This window comes from Callorhinus ursinus, unplaced genomic scaffold, assembly GCF_003265705.2.
Source record: "Callorhinus ursinus isolate GAN/ISIS: 27379988/994484 unplaced genomic scaffold, GSC_fseal_2.0 scaffold13, whole genome shotgun sequence".
NCBI classification, from domain to species: Eukaryota; Metazoa; Chordata; class Mammalia; order Carnivora; family Otariidae; genus Callorhinus; species Callorhinus ursinus.
Window position 1 is genome coordinate 32,305,480 of NW_027397075.1, and position 17,417 is coordinate 32,322,896.

At 39.8% G+C, this 17,417-nt stretch overlaps 1 protein-coding gene and 1 non-coding gene across 3 annotated transcripts in view; both read left to right on the forward strand.

Annotated features, from left to right (window-relative positions):
* The first annotated feature begins 263 nt into the window (after nucleotides 1-263).
* TRNAD-GUC (transfer RNA aspartic acid (anticodon GUC)) lies at nucleotides 264-336 on the forward strand. The gene has a single exon. It is a non-coding gene; the product is annotated as a tRNA-Asp (tRNA).
* Nucleotides 337-9,240: 8,904 nt separating this feature from the next.
* The window catches only part of RABGAP1L (RAB GTPase activating protein 1 like), a 762,700-nt gene continuing 754,523 nt past the window's right edge, over nucleotides 9,241-17,417 (forward strand). The window contains exon 1 of one of the 2 annotated variants that reach the window (XM_025877662.2): nucleotides 9,241-9,398. The gene's annotated coding sequence lies outside the window, so the exon portion shown is untranslated. Of the gene's footprint in view, nucleotides 9,399-10,004; nucleotides 10,024-17,417 lie in introns of those variants that run through there. The other variant, XM_073900045.1, reaches the window with a different exon arrangement.

Sequence of the window (17,417 nt, forward strand, 5' to 3'; positions counted from 1 at the left end):
CTTTCAGAACTTGCAGGTACAAATCTTAGAAGGAAATACACACTGCCAGCCCAAATTTATAAAATAAAAATTGTATGATTTCAGTATTGGTTTCATTCACCAATCACTACAGTAGAATCCTGAAATAAATGAATGTAGAAAAAAACTCTATGGAAGAAATAAATGTAAAATTTGAATGAAAAAATTCAGTCCTCCTAAAGTAGGGAAAAAATGCAGAGAAGATTAACAAACCAAAATGTATTTAAAATATACCTTTCAGGGGTGCCTGGCTGGCTCAGTTGGTAGAGCATGAGACTGTCGATCTCGGGGTTGTAAGTTAGAGCCTCACATTGGGTGTAGAGATTACTTAAACAAAAATTAAAATATACCTTTTAGCCATGGTTTTCAAGATGAAGAATTACCAAAAATCTCATCCAAACTTTCTGTAACGGCTATCCTTCTAGATATGATAGATCCAAATAAACAATATCAATTTTAAAGGAATTACATAATTATGAAACTATTTTATTATCTATTTATTTGAGAGAGAGACAGAGACAGAGCACGCATGCGAGGGCATGTGTGTGGGGGAAGGGTAGAGGGAGAAGGAGAGAGATTCCGGAGCAGACTCCATGCTCAGTGAGAAGCCAGATGTGGGGCTGGATCTGGATCTCACAACCCTGGGATCATGACCTAAGCTGAAATCAAGAGTTGGATGCTTAACCAACTGAGCCACCCAGGCACCCCATTATGAAACTATGTTAATTCTCTATTCTAAAATCATGGGTATCAATTAAGGAGTATGAATTTGAAATAAGGTTTAGGAGTAACAGCACTATTTAGAATTAGGTCCAGCTATAGTGAGTAAAACCAAAAATAATAATAATGCATTACATAAACAAGGTTTCATTCTCTATAAAAGAAGTTTTGGAAGTCAGCATTTCAGGCTGGTTGGAACTTCTACAAAGTCATAAGGGACCTAAATCCTTCCAGTTCATCACTTCACCATTCCCATGGTGCACTCTTGTACTCTGGTTCAAGACGGCTGCTAGATTCAACCATCCTATCTATGGTCCAGGTAGCAGGACGGAAGAAAGAAGAGCCCATTCTTTCTCTTTGAAGAAAATGTCTCAGTTCCTTCTCTTTGTCAGAGTACGTGACTGCAAGGGAGATCAGGAATTGTAGTCTTTTAACTATACACATTCTAATTTTGAATAAGTTTGGGGTTTTGTTACCAAGGTGAAAGAGAAAATGGATGTTGCAGCAAGCAGTCAGCAGTCATTGGCATAGAGACTTAAATATATTTCTTCTAATAAAATGGTTAGGTCAAATCTTGATTATTAACAAATTAGAATTACTGATAAAGATCCTTACTTGTACTATAGATATGAGTTTCTTTAAATGCTTGCTTTCTCTGTGAAGAGAACATTTTTGTTCACTTGCAACCAAAGAAAGACTATGATCAATTAGTAGGAAACTTAGTAATTTATTATATTATTTAAGCTCTCTGTTTCAATAGAAGACAAGCATCTCAGTAATTTCTAAAACAAATTTGTGAATGTGTTCATTCATGGTATATTACTCATACAATAACCATTTACTGAATGTCTAGGTATTAGGGGAAAAATCTAGTGGAGGTAGTCATGAATATTTTTAAACGTATGAAAGTGTTACAGGTGCTGTAAGAAAGTATGTGCCAGGTGTTGTGGGGTCACGGAAGAGAAAGATATTAATTCCATAAAAGAGATTGAAAATTATGTATCCAAAGTAAGGCAGAAAGTGATGGTGCAATTAAATTAAAAATTATGATGCAATTTAAAATATACCAAAAAGCATAGAAAATGACACAGTGGACATCCATTTACAAACCATCTACTTTATGAACTAAGATATTAGGAATATAATCACAGGACACACTTTTTATTAAAAATAATCCGAAAACCTGGATTTTGGTATAGAGTTTGAAATTGTAGGTAGGTATAAACATTATAAACTAATGATCTTCCACAAGAAATTGTTATTGTCATTAAATCAAAGAATTAAAGAGTAGTAAGAATCTTTCTGAAATTGGAGAAGTGTTAGGGATCTTTCAATACATTCTAAAGCAACAATGGTTTTCATTTAATAACTCTATTTTTAGGTTAGGTAGACTCCAATAGAACTTAGACATAACTTTTTTTTTCTTTTTCCAAATTTGCAGCTTATTTTGTATGTAGCAAAGGGAAAAGGGACTAAAAAATGTCTTGGGGGGAAGGGTGGGAGGTTGTGGATAGGGCGTGGATTTCCCTTGACTCAGAAGAGGAAAGTGGTAATTTTCCTCTTTACCATGCAAGTTATTTGTAATTTTTGAAGTTGCTTCTCTGCAAAACATATGTATTTAAGGAATATTTCTGATATGTCCAAAATCTAAATTCTAGGTCTGTGGCAAGTACTTCAAGGGAACCTGGGGTCACTGCCCAAGCTCTGTTTGTGTGCTGGGGTGGGAATGCATCAGGGAACAAGAACTCTGTTAAAATGGCTGACACAACATCAACACAGAGGCAGGCTCCCTCCTTGACTATATACTTTCTTTCCATTGTTAAAACATAGAGTTCCCTTTCAATAGTTTCTTTACATTGTTAAAAATGAGTAACTTTTTAACCATTTTTTACATTTTTAAAAAAGTAATCAAATCTAGAATGCTAGATAATAATCTAAAAAATTGAAAAAGATATATATTACCAGTTTCAATATTTTGAAAGCAAGATAAGGGAAATTCCCCAAGTTCTAGAAAAAGGAAAACAGAAAAACAGAGCATGAGGGGGAGATGACACCAAGTACATACTGAAGCCCAATAAGAATGGGGAACATGCTTTGAGACTGGAAGTCTAAAAAAACAGTGACTACTGATGCATGCAACAACATGGATGAATCTCGAAATAAGTGTGCCAGGTGAAAGAAGCAACACAAAACAATACATAGTGTATGATTCCATTGATAGAAAACTCTAGAAAATGCAAACTAATCTATAGTGACAGCAGATCAGTGGTTACATGAGGATGGGAGAGGGTGTAGGAGAGAGAAATTACAGAGAGGCACAAGGAAACTTTTTTGGGAAAGGGATATGTTCATTATTTTGACTGTTGTAATGATTTCATAGGTATATACACATCTTAAAACTTGCCAAATTGAATACATTAAATATGTGCAGAAACTGGTCAGATACATTCAAAAGAATGTATCTTTTCCCCCTTTTCACACCATACACAAAAATAAATTCAACATGGATTAAAGACCTAAATGTAAGACCTGAAACCATAAAAATCCTAGAGGAGAACACAGGCAGTAATGTCTCTGACATCGGCCATAGCAACATTTTTCTAGATATGTCTCTGGAGGCAAGGGAAACAAGGGCAAAAATAAACCTTGGGACTATATCAAAATAAAAAGCTTCTGCACAGTGAAGGAAATGATCAACGAAACTAAAGGGCAACCTATTGAATTGGAGAAGATATTTGTAAATGACATATTTGATAAAGGGTTGGTATCCAAAATATATAAAGAATTTATACAACTCAAGACCCCAAAAACAAATAATCCAATTTAAAAATGGGGAAAAGACAGGAGCAGACATTTCTCCAAAGAAGACATCCAGATGGCCAACAGACACATAAAAAGATGCTCAACATCACTCATCATCAGGGAAATTAAAATCCCAAAACCACGATGAGATATCACCTCACACCTGTCAGAATGGCTAAAATTAAGAACACAGGAAACAACATTACTACCTGTGTTCTCTGGCGAGGATGCAGAGAAAGGGGAACCCTCTTGCACTGTTGGTGTGAATGCAAACTGGTGCAGCCACTGGAAAACAGTATGGAGTTTCCTTAAAAAGTTAAAATAGAACTACCCTACAATCCAGCAATTGCACTACTAGGTATTTACCCAAGGGATAAAAAAATACAGACTTGAAGGGGTACATGCACCCTGATGTTTACAGCAGCATTATCAACAATAGCCAAACTATGGAGAGAGTCCAAATGTCCATCAACTGATGAATGGATAAAAAAGATGTACACACACACACACACACACACACACACACACACACACACACTACAATGGAATATTACTGAGCCATCAAAAAGAATAAAATCTTGCCATGATGCAACGACGTGGATGGAGCTAGAGAGTATTATGCTAGGTGAAATAAATCAGTCAGAGAAAGACAAATACCATATGATTTTACTCATATGTGGAATTTAAGAAACAAAACAAATGAGCAAAGGACGAAAAGAGAGAGAGGCAAACCAAGAAACAGTTTATTTATTTATTTATTAAGATTTTATTTATTTATTTGACAGAGAGAGACACAGTGAGAGAGGGAACACAAGCAGGGGGAGTGGGAGAGGGAGAAGCAGGCTTCCCGCTGAGCAGGGAACCTGATGCGGGGCTCGATTCCAGGACCCTGGGATCGTGACCTGAGCCGAAGGCAGATGCTTAATGCCTGAGCCACCCAGGTGCCCCAACAGTTTTTTTTTTTGAGATTTTATTTATTTATTTGAGAGAGAGAGAGAGAGAGAGAGAGAGCGAGCATGAGAGGGGGGAGGGTCAGAGGGAGAAGCAGACTCCTTGCTTAGCAGGGAGCCTAATGTGGGACTCGATCCTGGGACTCCAGCATCATGACCTGAGCCAAAGACAGTCACTTAACCAACAGAGCCACCCAGGTGCCCCTAAGAAACAGATTCTTAACTACAGAGAACAGAGGAGAGGTGCGTGGGGAGATGGGTGAAATAGGTGATGGGGATTAATGAGTGCACTAGTGATTAGCACTGGGTGATGTATGGAGTTTTTAACTCACTATATTATACACCTGAAACTAATATAACACTATATTAACTATATTGGAAATAAATAACCCAACAAATAAATAAAGTGCAGTCTATTGTATGGCATTCATACCTCAGGAAGCTGTTAAAAACAAAATATCCAAGCAAGTTGAAGACATCCTTCTTCCCATTTTTGTTTATGCAATTTATTTGTTGAAGGAATTTGGTAGTCTGTCCTGTAGAGTTTACCACATTCTGGATTTTATTGATTGCAAAAGAAAAAAAAATCTTATCTTTTAGAACTATGTAATGCAGTATTAATGGGTGAGATCCACATGAGGGGTGGGGAAGAGGAGATTGGTCCTGTGTTGATAATTTTTCAAGCTGAGTGATTGGCATCTGAAAACTCATACCATTCTCTCTAGTTTTTTATGATCTTAAACATTTTTGTAAAGAAAGTTAAAATAAAAGAAGTCCTGGGTCCCCTGAATCTCCTAGGGTTTGAACATAGAGGTCCGTGTTTTCTAATAAAGTCCCAGGGTGATTTTGTTATATATTAAAGAGAATCTCTTAGACCAAAGTAGAGGTCCCTGATGGTGAGATGGATGTTGGATACTTGCCACAAGGTATGGGGAAAACAGTTTTTGGCTGTGTTCTATTTCTTTTCAAATTACAAAAATTGTACATTAGCTATTCTTTTTAAGACATTTATGGCTTTGCCTACCTCCTCCACTGCTGAGGAAAGTTTCTGATCCCTACATATTCACTGATTTTGTTCTTATTCAGTCTTAAAAGTGTGACTTTAATATAGGTTTGCTTTATCATATGGGCTTAGTATGATTTGCCTGAATTACTCTGAATTTCAGCTCTACATAAAACTGAAATATAAAAGTTTGTCTTCTGTACCTCCTCTATGACACCTTTGCTCTCTCAGTTTTCTGGTGTCTTTCCTAATCTTCCCACTAGTAAAAAAAAAAAACAAAAAAACACTGAAAAACTGTATGATAAATTCATTTATACAAGTTTGCTGATTGGAGTCATGAAGTCCTCTTCTCAGGGAAAGTAGATTTAAAGAGGGCACAGGATTTAAGTTAAAGTTAACAATAAAGATAGTGTAGTGATGATGGATTCCCGGGCATCAAGTAACCTAGTGAGGGAAAGAGTTTTGGGGGATGGTTCCTTTCAAGACCCTTTACATTTTACCAACTAGGTTGTTACCTATTCATCTCATTGAAAACGTATGCTTAGAAGAATCAGATAATGCCTTTTCTTTTCTAATGTGTATGGAAAACTTAACTTTGGCTGCAAGCAATAAAAAGCCAAATTTGAACTTTTTAAAATAGTCAAGAAAATTTATTGGCTCAGGGAACTTATTAAATCTGGAGGAAGGGGTAGGCTTCAACCTGGGTTTGAGCTCTTCAATTATGTGTCAGTTTTATCCTCAGGCTGGCTTCCCTCATGGTAGCAAAGTGGTCACAGTAACTACTGGACTTATGTCCACCTATCACACCAGCCAGAGTAAGAGACAGAGCACATTTCTTCTGCTAATAAACTTGAGATTGGGCCTCCCTTATGATTGGACCAATTAAGATCTGCATTAGATCCTTGAACACTGACAGAGTTAGGTAGAGACCAGATTAGGCGGGTTATGAACATCAATTAGGGCCCACACCTGGGACTGGAGCTGGGCCTTTTCCTATTCAAATCATTAGCTGCCTCACGATTGCAAAGGTGTAGAAATGCATGCTGGGGAGTCAACCAATAATCCCATTATAAAAGAAATATAATATTTCACCTCATTAAATAACTGTGATTTAAACTCTCCCATTTTGTTCAATGTGTAACTTGTTTTCTGTTTTTGGTATTATGAAATTTTAAATTGGGAGTTGCAGACCCACACAAGGGATACAGGGTAAGGCAAAATAGGGAATACAGAAACTTTGAGAAAGGAGAGAATGAATGTCCTGTAGGCGGCCGATTGTCACCATGAGAAAATGGAGGTCCACTACTACCAAATCTTTCACTTTTTAAAGAGCAGAGAGCTAAGCAGAGAGCCTGACATCGTGGGGCTCCATTTCAGGACCCTAGGATCATGACCTCAGATGAAGGCAGACACTTAACCGACTGAGCCAGCCAGGTGCTCCCTTTTGCTTTTTAAAGATAAGCCAGGATGCATGTGAGATCTTCTGGTTTTAATTTTTAACTTTGGCTAATTTGTTTAAGCACCACACAGGCCAAACAAAACATGTTTGTGGGTTAGATCTGAACCTAGGCCACCAGTTTCTGTCATGTTATGAGCCATGCTAGAATATTTTATACCCTCCTCCTAAGTGAGAGCTTTTAGTCCTTTGAAGGATTAGGGCTGCTAGCATATGCTTATTGCAAAGGAAGTCATTGTGGGAAGAGAAGTGAGCAGCATGCATTATATGAACAATGCTTTGTTATTATTAACTCTTCGGCATGTACTTAGAATTGTTTTCCTGAGGATGAGGATAAGTTTGTATGGAATCACCTTCACTGTCTCTTATCTAGGTTCTCTTGTGACTCAGTCCTCTCTTATCTAGGTTCTCTTGTGACATCTCTTATCTAAGTTCTATTGTAAAGGACAGTTCAGCTTTACACAATGACCCCTGGTGATTAGAGGTGTAACATGTGGCCAGGGGACAGAGTTTGCCCTTTTTGTCAAAAAGCTTCTCTCCAGTTAGAAGATACCAGAAGGTAGAAACTTACGTCTTTTTCATCTACTGATTTCCTCATGAGGCCCAGTGTAACTTTACTAGTACTTTATTTAGTAGAGACTCAGTACTTACTTGTCAGCTTATTATGAATAGGTACTTATTGGTGTACTATTAATAGATACAGATGATTTCAGTTATTCCAACCCTAATTTTATTAAATATGAAAATTCTGGCATTTATTGAGTCAGGCCCAGAGGTAGGTAGGCTCTTGGAATACAGAGGTTAGAAGCCCTTCAGGGAAGGAGCCCAGAAGATAGGGAAAACGCAAGATCGTTCAACACTCTTGATGTCCCAGCATCTCTAATCATTTAAGTCAGGAAAAAGAAAAAAAGAGAGAGTGAGAGGGCCTTTTGGACAAATGTATTTCTCAGGGTAGTTTTTGGATCTAGCTGAGGAAATGAGTGCAGGGGAATTGAAGTGGAGAAGGGAGAATTTTAAACTAAAGAATTCATTCTAGAGCTTAAATCATTGGACATACACTAAACTCTTGCTGCACTACATTCATTCATACAATTACATTTATGGAGTACTTTCTAGGAGTCACCACTATACTAGGTGTTGTGGAAGATATAAAAATGAATGAAGCGGGCGCCTGGGTGGCTCAGTTGGTTAAGCGACTGCCTTCGGCTCAGGTCATGATCCTGGAGTCCCGGGATCGAGTCCCACATTGGGCTCCCTGCTCAGCAGGGAGTCTGCTTCTCTCTCTGACCCTCTTCCCTCTCGTGCTCTCTATCTCTCATTCTCTCCCAAATAAATAAATAAAATCTTAAAAAAAAAAAATGAATGAAGCACGTCCTCAAGGATTCTCTAGAGGGATAAAATTTTGCACAGATTTACCTAGATAGGGTTCAATATATTCGGTGCCTCAAACCTATAGAAACAAAGTGCTATAGAAATTAGAAAAATTTACAGGTCATTTCTGGCTGCAAGATCTATGAAGGAGGATACCGATAGTTCAAGGATCAGTAATACAGTATTTGTAAAGGAAAAAAGAGTTGGTTTATTTTATCTCTACTAATTTGTACTCCCAAATTTACTATCCCAAAGGACAGAATGATTTGAGTTTTCCTAATATAAATACATAGCAGGTGTTTTCCCTCTTCAATCTCCCGAGTCCCACAGAACGAACCAGCAAGGGAGCGCTTGACAAGCATACGACACCTTGAAAGAGGCACATAAGAGTAAGTGGCGAGAAAAGTTAGTATTCTTTAAGATGACTTCCTTGGGGATTGCTGGGCATTAAGAGTGAAAATATGTAAACCAGTTTATGAGCAGGAACACAATCTCCCCAAACTTAGAATTATCTAAGAACTCTCTAACCGCTGGGCAGGCCCGTCCGCCCACCCCGCCCGGGGCTCGGGGACGCCCCTCAGCGAGCCCGAACTCGCTGGCCCCACAGGCTCGGTTACCCCTCCGGAAGGTTCTGAGGGACGGCGACCGTCTCCCGCCTTTTCCCGGGGCCCCCACTCTGAGAACCCGAGTTCTGTCAGGTCTTCACTGCCCCGCCGCCAGCCCCCGGCCCCCCATCCCCACCACTGCCAGGCGGGGACGTGTACGCGCGTGCGCGCCGCCCCCGAGGGCAGAGAATGCGCCTCCGCCCTCAGGAGCGCGCACGCCGTGCCGAGGGGCCCGGACGCGCGCGCTCCCGAGCCGCCTCCTCCTCGGCCCGCCCCCTCCCTCGCCTCTTCCTGCCGGGCGGTCCTTCTCTGCCCCCCCTTTCTCCACTCCCTCCGCCTTGCTCCCTCCGCCCTCCCAGGGCTCTGGCGGCCGCGGAGTGAACGGGACGGGCCCGGCCGCAGAGCGCGGGGCGGCGGGTGGGACGCGGCGCCCGGCAGAGTTGTTCCGGCCCTGTCTGCGGAGACGTGAGGAGGTGAGCCGAGGGCGGCCTCCTAGGGACCCTCGGGCGGTCGGGCGCCTAGGAGCCGCGGGCCGGGCCGGGGGTGTTGGCGCCGGGGCTGAGCCGGGGGAGGGTCGATGTCGGGGCCGGGCCGAGGACTGGATGCGAGAGGACCACCGGGAGGAGGGCACGGATGTTTCGGGACTGTCGGTCGCTTCCTGGACCCCACGGCTCTGCCTGCTGGTCGTTCTTCCTGGCCCGGGCGGGCGGGCGGAGTCGGGGCGCCCCTCACCTGGGGGCGGGGTGGGGACTTGGGTGCTCGCTCCCAGCTGTGCCCTCCTGACATTGCCGCCGCCTCCGCCGCTGCGCCTTGCTTGTTGCCGGGCTCGCAGTCTCAGCAGCCCTGCGTCCGGGGGGCGTGTGGTTAGGGTATTTTTTTTTTTTTTTTTTTTTTTTTTTTACCCACACTCAGGCTTCTGTTCGTGACCGCGTCTCGCCCTAGCGCTCCCCCTGCCTCCTCCCGGCACTTTGCTCCGCTCCTGCTGTTGATGCTTGTGGTTTTGCAGTTTGGGATGGGCTGCGTCCTGGGCAGATCTCTACCTGCAAGGAATGCCCCGCTTCGGAGTTGACCGCCTGGCCACGAAAATCCTCTGTCCAGGTGTGGGTGCTCAGTGTCCTGATTACTGAGTCAAAGTTTCTGAGCCTGGGCTAGTACTTTGCACTGGTCGCCAACGGTGCAGGGCTGGGCAGTGCGTCAGCATGTGGAAAGGGGCCACCGGCCAGCGGAAGGTGGCTGGATGCTAGGGGACTGGACTGACAGGGTTTGTTTCTGATCCCAGGGCAGTGTGTCCAGGTACTTGTGTATTCTCCGTGTACCTCTCAGGATTATCTTAGAAAATGTACTGAACTGTAGGTGGTCACTTGTAGAGTTGAAGGTTTCCTGCAAGTGAGGAGAAACGCTAACCTCATTACACTAATTAATGGTAAAGAGAACTTTTGCTTGAGAGATTTCAGCGCTGACTGGAAACTGATTTCAAGGCCTGCATTTTTGGTACTGGAAGATTTAGGGATTTTTAATACTTTAAAATTTCTTGTACTTGGTGGGAGGTAGGTAGTTGCTTGTTGCAGTTCTGAAAACACAATTTCATGAAAACCGACTTTTCTTATAATAGTGTTTATATTTAGGTTCTGCAGGACTTCTGTAGAATATCCAGTACTATGATGTCAGAAAATAGAAAAATGAAGTTTGCTTGTGGTCAAATTGGAAGTGGATTTTGTCCTTGGAAAATATTGGTCCACAAGCTGCTAGAGCTGGAAAACTGGCCTATGATTCATTATCTCAGTAGAGTCCCATAGGAAACTGACAATGAAATTGCAAGGAAGAAAGACCAGATAAATTTCATCCATTTGTATGTATGTATGTATTTATTTATTTTAAAAGATCTTATTTATTTATTATTTGACAGAGACACAGTGAGAGAGGGAACAGAAGCAGGGGGAGTGGGAGAGGGAGAACCAGGCTTCCCGCGGAGCAGGGAGCCGGATGCGGGGCTCGATGCCAGGGCTGTGGGACCATGACCTGAGCCCAAGGCAGACACTTAAGGACTTAGCCACCCAGGCGCCCCTCATCCATTTGTATTTAAATGTTCATCAAGTGGTGAGTTACTTGAGACTCTTGAGAGACTGGTGTCTATATATCAGTTCAAAATGTGCTCTGATATGATGTATTAATAAGTCATCTGGGGAGAAGTGGATGTAGTTGGGCAGTGCTTATATGTGAACATATTATATAGCCTACACTATTTTAGAAAGCTGGAAACAAGGTAGTAGATCCCAGTACTGTTGGGACATATGGTGAATACACCACCCAGCATAAAAAGGTGTGAACAATACATGTATGAAGTTTTGTTTTTGTTTTTGGCCTGTTATTTGATAGGAACTTTTATATATTATAGTTTTGGTATTCTGAGAATTTTTGTTCCTTTGCTAATGTTTCATGATTCAGATAATTTTCTTTTCACCCTAGTACTTATTGTGCTGTTTTTTTTTGAATGACAGAATTTTATAAGGCTTACAGAAGTTTTCATGTTTACTCACCAGTGTAAAATTTGTGACTTCTAAGAAGTTGTAATTAAAATTTTTTCCTTTGCTGTAACCCAGATTTCAACTTGTTCAATTACTGTGTATTTGAATTCAGATGATACAGCATTAAAACTAAAAGTACTTTTATCCATTCTTAATGGAGTAGTTAAAAGAAGGAGTTGTGTTGTGCCAAAAAAAATATGAGTGGGAGATAGCCAAACTTCAAGAGATGAACTTTGAAGAGGGTAGTAGCTAAGTAGCAAAAATTTCTTGCATTGAGGGTGTAGAACTGGGTCTGCATTCCATCCTACCATTGTCTTGAAGAGGTGTAGGGATGATTATGGCTTGAAAGAGGGTGTTTAGAAAATAGATACTGTAGTCTATAGGATTCTCAGGCACAGAGCTTTTTTTTTTCTCTGTCTCACAAGTTTTAATGAGTTGCTACTTGTAGGTAGCTCTTGCCTTGTATAAATGGCTCAGCCACTGGGTCTGAGGATGACCAGGAGCACAAGGCTATACAAGCCTCTGGTACTGCAAAGATAGCTCAGGAACTTCTTATGGAGATAGTCTTATGACATTTGCCACCACTAACAGTAGAGGCAGAGAAAGTACAGACTTGAGTCTGAGTTATGGTAAAACCTACTCACAATTTAGAGGAGAGGTTTAATGTTGTGAACATGGAAGAAGACATTGCTTGACTTGACTCATGGCTTTTCAGAGTGGTAAATAATTTTCACTTTATGGTTAGTATTTGAAATTGGCTAAATAAGTATGTGAACCTCAGTGGACCCCTAATAAGGAAGAGTTAATAGAATTTAGCAGAACTTGTATCTCAACATTTACCTTTTCATATTTCATTTATTTTCCATATTGTACTCATTCAACAGCCAAGATGCCAAAATTGTTTGAGTATAGCAAGTTTGTGCTCATGCTGACTCCTTTTTGTCATCTTTTGGTGCTTTTTGGTGTAATTTTTGGGGATTTTCATTGGAAACTTCTAGGCATATGCTTAGTTGATCTGGAGTTAGATTTGGGCTACGATTATTAGTTTGTTTGAAGTTCTGAGTCTTCTTGTTTTCTAAATAGCTTTAAAAATAGAAAACACAATTTTTTATAAATACTCATGAAAAATCTGGTTACAGACTGTGTTTGTTGTTGTGATAGACATAGAACAGCCAAAAATATATTCAAGAAACTTCCCCTCTCCTTACCCAGTTTAGTAAGCTTAAATAAGAAGTAAGAAAGGTTTTTTTTTTTCCCCAATAAAAGCCCGATTTTCCCAGAATATCAAGTCTAACAACTGTTGGCTATGCTGTTTTTTTTTTTTTTCCTTGCTTATTCTAAATTCAACAAGTACATGTCTCTAGTCCATGGCAGAAACTTAATTCTAGTAGGGAATTCTCAGTAATGGAGATCTTGTTTGGGGATGCAGGCTTGTGCTGGAGAAATTGGCTGGGAAACATCAGATATAGAAATTTACTTTTTTACAACACTGGTTTTCTCTGTACCTGAGTTCTCAGTGGAGTGGGGGTATGGGCACAAATGTCACAGTTACTTGGATTTTTTTTCATGCTGTACATTTCCTCTTCCTCTCCCCTTCTCCCCCCAACCCTTTGCTAAGTAAGCCACTGCTACTAGTAGGATGTGTTATGTCCTTCAGGTATGTGGGACTGAACAAAGGCTGAGAACTTTGGCCATTTTCTGATACTTCCTAAGCCAAATTTCCACTCCCTGTAAGTTGCCCTCTGGTGATATTAATAGGCATCTCTGTAACTCTCATTTTTGAAGAGAAATAAATTGTGGTGGTAAAGAAATTACATATGTAACCAAGAATAAGATTTATTGCATTGTGTAGGACACATGAAACAGACTAGGAGATTGTTTAGCTGAACATTTATTAAACTGTTTTGACTGTGACTTATAGTAAGAAACACATTTTATACCTTGATTCAATCCCCTCTCCTCCCACACTCATGTGCCTGCCCGCAAAGTTGAAAGAAAAGTTTGGCAAAACAATACTTTTCTTTTCAGGACCTTGCTGGAACTGGCTCACCATACTGCCTTGCAGAAGCAGTGTGCCTTTCTCTTCCCACCTAGCTCCATGTTCAGTGACATCATGCTGATAACTTGAAGTTGTCTATGGCGTGAGAGTATTTACACCAGGGAAATCAGCAAGTGGTATAGTTTAGGGCTTTTTTCTTCCCTTTGTATAGCCAATTGTTGAACATTTCAGCACACTACTGCCTATAGTACACATTGATATTTCTATTCCACTTCATTTCATTAAAAAAAAAAAAGCTGGGTTTTGACCCCCAAATTGATTTTATAGCCAGCTAATGATAGATAACAGCCTACAGTTAAAAACTGGTTTGGTCCACCCTCTTCACTTTGCAGATGAACATTCTAAAAGGTTGAAGTTCAAGGTGATATAGCTAGTTATTAACAAAGGCAGGTCTCCAGAATCCTAATAATCTGGAGTTGTTTCTAGTGGACTTCTCTCCTAACTAAAGCTTTACATGTAGCTCAGTTGAGGTGCTTAATATGTGCCAGACATTGTATTAAGCAGTTTGAATAGAGTTGAACAAGGCATGTATTTTGACCCGAAGGCCTTTATGTTTACGTGGGGATCAAATATGGAAACAAAGATACTATATGGCAGAAAGTAAGTGTGGTAAAGAAATAAAGATAAGGCACTCTGAGAGTTTAGAGAGAGGAGGGAGCAATTTCTTTTAGTTGTAAGGATAAGGGAAGAGGTGACATTTAAAACCGTGCTTTGACGAATAGGTGGGATTTGGACATGTGGAAATAGGACAAATAGTATGTAAAGAAAGGCCTTTCTGAGCCTAGGGCCAGGGTCATCAAAGGCATAGAGGGAACGGGCTAAGCAAGAAAGAGTTAGCACTAGGTGGTGAAGAGGCTTGAATCCCAGTTTTCCCTTCTGCTTTTCAGTTTATCTTTCATTTTTGACTCTGGCGTCATCTAGTACTTCTTAACATTTTTTTTTTTTAAAGATTTTATTTATTTATTTGGCAGAGAGAGACACAGCGAGAGAGGGAACACAAGCAGGGTGAGGGGGAGAGGGAGAAACAGGCTTCCCGCGGAGCAGGGACCCTGGGATCATGACCTGAGCTGAAGGCAGACGCCTAACGACTGAGCCACCCAGGCGCCCCAGTACTTTTTAACCTTAAAGAAGTTTTGTATGCTATGTTCTTGATTAGAGTATGACCCAGAGAGTACTTGAATATCCTAAGTGTAAAAGCTGAAGGGAAAAATTATTAGTATTAAGGAAGCAACCTCAAGTTTACCAATCCTAAAACTGTTGGGAAGTAAGAGAAAATATTTTCTTTGTAAGGAGATACCATTATTTTTTGTTTGCCAAATAGACAGCATCAAATTGGTTGTAGTAGAGGAGGAAGCAGTTTTGAAAGTATTTTCAAAGTGCTTTCTAAAATGTGATTTCTAAATGACTGGATCTTAATTTTTGGAGGCAGATCTAGTTTGGCAGAAAGGCAGTCTTTACAGATCCATGGCTGAGCCTCCTAGCTTTCAGAATTTAGGGCAGCAAGGCAGGGTATTTCATACCACAGCCAGATGTGAGGGATTGATAGATTATATTTTTACTCAAAGAAGTTCCTTGAATTTAAGCGCTTATGTATTTGACAGCCTGTATGACTGAGGATGTTTTGAAGTCCTAGATGGAGCTTCCCTTGTTCCACGGGTGAATTGGGTGGCTAGAAATGAAGATTAGTGACAGTAAGGTGTGTCTGTTAATCAAATTGATGGTAGTTCTCAAGGTTTTCTGTTTTCTGATGATTTCACACTTAGTGCTTCTAATTAAAATGGTGCACAGTTAATTTGAAGAAGCTTTACTTCTTTTTGACCTCCCAGTTCTGTAAAGGTAAAAGCCCTTTTAGAGTGTTGCCCAGGTAACAACACATACAGAGACTGTTAGAAGCGTGTGGAAAATTTTGGTAATCTTGGTGATGAAGTCGCTGTAGTAAATAAATAACTGCTTGGTTGGTAAAAGCTGGGCTACTTTTGGGTGGTTGACAGAGAATTTTTGGGATGAGCTTTTGTTCTAAAGTAAATAACGAATTATGTCGTTGCCATACTGTGTTCCTCATTTATTTAAGCTTCTGATGTATAAAGTATGTCATCCTATCATTTTAGAAGGTTTCGGCAGTTTCATATGAACTGCTCCACAGGATAGCACGCCCCAAATAGTGTGATAAGGGTTCAGATGCAGCATGCCTCAGATACCTCACACCATTTGAATGGAGTAGCTAATCATGTCGGCACAGGGTGTTGTTTTTTTTTGTTTTTTGTTTTGTTTTCTGTTTTGTCTTTTGTGAGACGTGTTAGGTTTCCCAAATAGAGCTTATTAAAATCCTTCCAAATTTTCTACCATCATTTTTTGTGGTACAAACTGTGATATTGATGTCTTTAATTTTTGTATTTTCTACAGATATACACATATACATAAATGAGTATTATGTACGTATACACATGCACACCACCCACACTAGTTGTTGACATTTGTGGTGAAAATACAGTCTCCCCGGCAAATGATTAAGAACAAGCGGTCAGACTCTTTGAAGGTTATCATGTGAAATAGTGACAGATATGAAAGTAATGCAAATCCCCAAAGGGATTTTTTTGTGTGTGTGAAATTTCCAGGAAAGGAGCACATTTAAAAGGGCAAGTGTAGGATACATTCATGTACTAGTGAAGGATTTCTCAACTTTTCCCCTACCCGACATATACACCCATATTCTGCCCTCATTATCAGCAGTAAGCAAAATTGCCAGACTTCAAAATCAGACTTCCACCACAGGGGATGCAAATAACAAATACTATTTTTAGAAAGAATAGAAACCTGTGGTTTTTCACTGTTGCAAGCTTGAGACAGAACACTAATTTTTGATAAGCCATATAGAATATTTATTCTGTACTTCAAGATGTATTCGTCATTTTGAGGCTCTCTGCTAAGAGCATTGTACAAATGCAAATGGTTCTTACAGTGGTTATCCGGAATTTTCTTGAGTAGTCTCTCTGGAGTAATTTATCTTGGTATGACATTTTGAATAGATTATATTTTAGTTTAGTGAAAAGTCAACCACTGAAGGGAGCCTGTACATATACTGGCAGACAATATGGTTTCTTAGGTTGTTTTTATAGTAATTTTGTTACTTTAGCATCTGAGGCCATCAGACCTCATTCATTTACTATTTCCGCAAAGCTCTTCCCTCATGAACTGTATTCTTTCATTTTATTATTATTATTTTTTATTTATTTTTGTATTTTTTCATTTTAAATCTTGTCTCATATTTGCTGTACTGTTAAGGATCATGTTTGGACTAATGTTTTCATTTGCCATTGTCCTAGTCTTTGTGGAAAGATGAACTACTGCCTATCAAGTTTGGTACTGAATTGTAATTCAGTTAATGTCTTCTTTCCTCCATCCATTTTTCCCTTAATATTCTAGAATATTATTATTATTCAAATCCTAGGACCACTGGTTTACCTATACAAGCGAACCTATAAAATTTTTATGCATGAGTTATGTAGCTTAATTTTTCACAAGTGAGTCTAGGTCTCTAAGTTTTTTTTTTTTAATTCTGAAATGCATTTTATATTTCTTGTCAGCATTGTCAATAGTTTTGATAGGTGAAACAGGTTTCTCCTGTTATAGTTGTTTTCACAAACAGTAAAATAGCAGTCTCTACCATTTGAAGATATCAGATAAAGTTTTTAAAAGTTAATTTAGTAATAGGTTAGAGAAACCAGTTTAGCAGTTAATGTGGTACTTCCCATTTTACATATAAATTTCATTGTTTGCATGCTAATCATAGTGGAACTTTATTATAGTCCACTGAGGAGAATTTACTTTTTAAAATAGAGGGCTTTAGCAATTTTTGTACTTTGGAGGATTTTATTTGGAAGAGGGTAATAGTAGATTTAAAAAATTGT